This window comes from Zea mays, chromosome 1, assembly GCF_902167145.1.
Source record: "Zea mays cultivar B73 chromosome 1, Zm-B73-REFERENCE-NAM-5.0, whole genome shotgun sequence".
NCBI classification, from domain to species: Eukaryota; Viridiplantae; Streptophyta; class Magnoliopsida; order Poales; family Poaceae; genus Zea; species Zea mays.
In genome coordinates this window covers 122,363,665-122,367,488 of record NC_050096.1, presented here as the reverse complement: position 1 = coordinate 122,367,488, position 3,824 = coordinate 122,363,665, and positions in this window count along the sequence as shown.

Below are 3,824 nucleotides of genomic sequence, written 5' to 3'. Positions count from 1 at the left end.
CACCAGAGTCTACCTCCATAAACCTAGACGAATTACACTTGGGACAGTACTTTGCCTCCGCGTATTCTTTCCTAAATAGCACGCAGCCCTTCGGACAAGCATGAATCTGCTCATACGTCATCTTGAGTGCACGAAGTAGTTTCTGTGCCTCGTACATGCTCTTTGGCAGAACGTGATCATCCGGAAGCAGACTCCCAATAACCGTCAACAAGCCATCGAATGCGTCTCTACTCATGCTATACTGCGACTTGAACGCCATTACACGCCCAATGGCATCCAGTTGAGAAACCTTTGTCTGGCCGTGAAGGGGCTTCTGTGCCGCGTCGAACATGTCGTAGAACGCTTTTGCAGTCGGCTCTGGCTCGTCATCCATACATCCTCCCGTGTACCGTGCCTCCTGATAGTCGTTCAACATATCTGCTACCCCCGCATCCGCGTCATAATCCTCGACACGTTGTCTCAGCACCTCCTCTCTCGTACGATGCGCTTCACCATGAAATATCCACCGAGTATAGCCCGACGTAAATCCATTCTTCCAAATATGTTCTACCATGGTCTTCTTTGGTTTTCTTTTCCGGTTGTCACATTTGCTGCACGGGCATGGGACTAGACTCGCTCCTTTAGCAGCTTCGCCATATGCCCGTTCAACGAAATCATCGGTCTTTCTAATCCATTCAGTAGTGACATCGTTTCTTCCTCTACGCCCCGTGTACATCCACTCACGTTGCTCCATCCTATAACATATTTAACCAAAGCCTATCAACAAAAAAATCCGGCAGCACCTCCCCTGCATGGGGAGGTTTTCAAAGCCTATAAATATAAGTAGCAGCACGATGGCTGACATCCACACATATACATATCCACACATATATATTAATGCCTAAATAACCATATAAACAATTAGAAGACTTACCTAATGCATGCAAAGTGAGGACTAAAAACCTAACTCTATTTCACAATACACAATCACACACAAAAAACCTAATTCTATTTCACAATACACAATCACAATACACAACCACACATATACATTTATTTGATAATAGTTAGCAACTAAAATGTAAAAATTAGTTTATACCTATTTGCTCGGCGTGGACGGTGCACGACGGCGAACGGGCGTGACGGCGTGGAGGTCGTGAGCGGTTGACGGCGTGGAGGTCGTCGGCGCGGGTTCGTCGGTGGTCGTGGGCGGCGCGCGGGCGCGCGGCGAGCGGGCGGCGCGGGCGCGCGGCGAGCGGCAGGCGCACGGGCGTACGGGCGCGCGGCGAGCGGGCGGCGCGGGCGCACGGGCGCGCACGGGCGCGCAGGCCGGCGGCGAGCGGGCGGCGCGGGCGTGCAGCGAGTGAGCGTGAGTGAGAGAGAGAACAGGGAGAAGCCGTTGGATCGGCTAAGTTCATGTTCTTTGCCGAGTGCCCGCGATGCGGCACTCGGCAAAGATTTTTTTTATTTTTAAAAAAGGATTTGCCGAGTGCCAGATCGGCGGCACTCGGCAAAGACGCCTTCTTTGCCGAGTGCCATCCGGGGCACTCGGCAAAGACTACTTTCCTCTTCTTTGCCGAGTGTCCACCACTCGACACTCGGCAAAGTACATTTGAATTTTTTTTTGTTTTCAGCATCAAACTTTTTGTGGTATGTTTCTAAACTATATAGACCTACATGTATCATTTTGGGACAATTATAACAGTGTTTGCAATATTTAGTAGATTTAGTTCGTTTATTTGAATTTCTTCGGAAAATTCAAATTTGAACTGCAGGTCACTCGAAACTTGGAAAACCGTGCATGAAAAAATGATATTCATGATACTTAGCATAAGTTACGACCGATTTTAGAAATGTACTAGAAACTTCGAGCAACGTGCTCACTAAACATGGCCGTGAACTTGGCATCCACGTGTTTAAAAATTGTATAAAACACAAATAAAGTCAGAAAATCATGAATCTTGTCCCCGTGTCATGATATCACATGTATAGGTTGTGATAAAAATTTTAGAGTATTTGGAGAAAGTTGTGAGACACTATGTGTAGAAACCTAAGAGATCCACATTAAAACTCTATGATTTCATGTGTAGTCCTCTTAGGTTTCTACACATAGTGTCTCACAACTTTCTCCAAATACTCTAAAATTTTTATCACAGCCTATACATGTGATATCATGACACGGGGACAAGTTTCATGATTTTCTGACTTTATTTGTGTTTTATACAATTTTTAAACACGTGGATGCCAAGTTCACGGCCATGTTTAGTGAGCACGCTGCTCGAAGTTTCCGGTACACTTCTAAAATCGGTCGTAACTTATGCTAAGTATCATGAATATCATTTTTTCATGCACGGTTTTCCAAGTTTCGAGTGACCTGCAGTTCAAATTTGAATTTTCCGAAGAAATTCAAATAAACGAACTAAATCTACTAACGATTGAATCTCTGTTATAATTGTCCACAAATGATACATGTAGGTCTACATAGTGTAGGAACATACCACAAAAAGTTTGGGAGACAAAATCAAAAAAATAAAAATATACTTTGCCGAGTGTCTAGAGATGACACTCGGCAAAGAGTTCTTTACCGAGTGCTAGATGTGTGACACTCGGCAAAGAATCCTCTTTGCCGAGTGCCAGCCGCTGGCTCTCGGCAAAGACTGACGGCCGTCAGCTTTGGGACGGCCGTTGACGGCCCTTTGCCGAGAGCCACCTGTGCCGAGTGTTTGACACTCGGCAAATCGGTCTTTGCCGAGTGTCTTTCTGTACCGAGTGTCCAGCACTCGGTAAAGAGCCTCGTTGCCGAGCGTCTGGTTTTACCGAGTGCAGCACTCGTCAAATCCTTCTTTGCCGAGTGCCCGACAAAAGGCACTCGGCAAAGATTTCAACACTCGGCAAAGCCTTGGATTCCGGTAGTGAAGAACAAATTAATACTGCGAGGGGCTACTGTTGGGGGCCTTCATCTTCCGAAGGTCCTCAAAAACACGACTAACATGTTCTCTAGTATAGTATACTATCATAGGAAGCTTCGGCCTCAAGACGAAGGTGTGCATGATATGAAAAGCGTGATCAGGGAAGAAGGATGAATCGGCTCCGAAGCTATGGCTGGAGAAGCTTCGACTTAGCACAAGGACGGTGGTGGAGAATGAAACCGACCTGAAAGAGAAAAGAATGCCTAGTCCTCGACAGCTTACCCTTTGCCTAACAGTAAATGCCAGGGACATGAATGTAATTTTGCTCGCTGTGGCAGAACCTCCCAAGTTATTGGGCCCACATGCACCTGTCCTTGTCTCAAAGACCTCAGACGGCTATGCATATGCACCAGGAAAGGGGTTGCATGCACCAGGGCTTGCCTGGAATAAACACTACGTTAGTGTTTGTTAGACATCGATCACTTGACGATCAGCTTTTGTTCTGATACTCGCTTTGTCCATCCATCTTCGGGTTAATCCATCAACATTATCTTGCGGAGAAGCTCATGCTTTCTAGCATCTTGTGGTCGACTCAGTTCTGGTCCTCCGCATCACGTGATTAATAAACGCACCTGAATGAAATGCATTATGCACATGAATGCATATAGATAGGAATATCACAAACCTAAATAGTGCTACGCGATAGCTAATTAAACACCTAGCGGTGAGGCATTGTACAATTTCATACGGAAACACTAGTTATCGACATAAGACTACGCGCAATAATTATAAAATAATAAACTATATATACTAACTACAGCACTCGCGTTTCTCCTGTTTAATCATATTTAATCCTATTATCAAGCAAGAATAAATTATAAACACACACTATCATCTTTAATTACAATATATCGATGTTACTTGACCCTAAATATT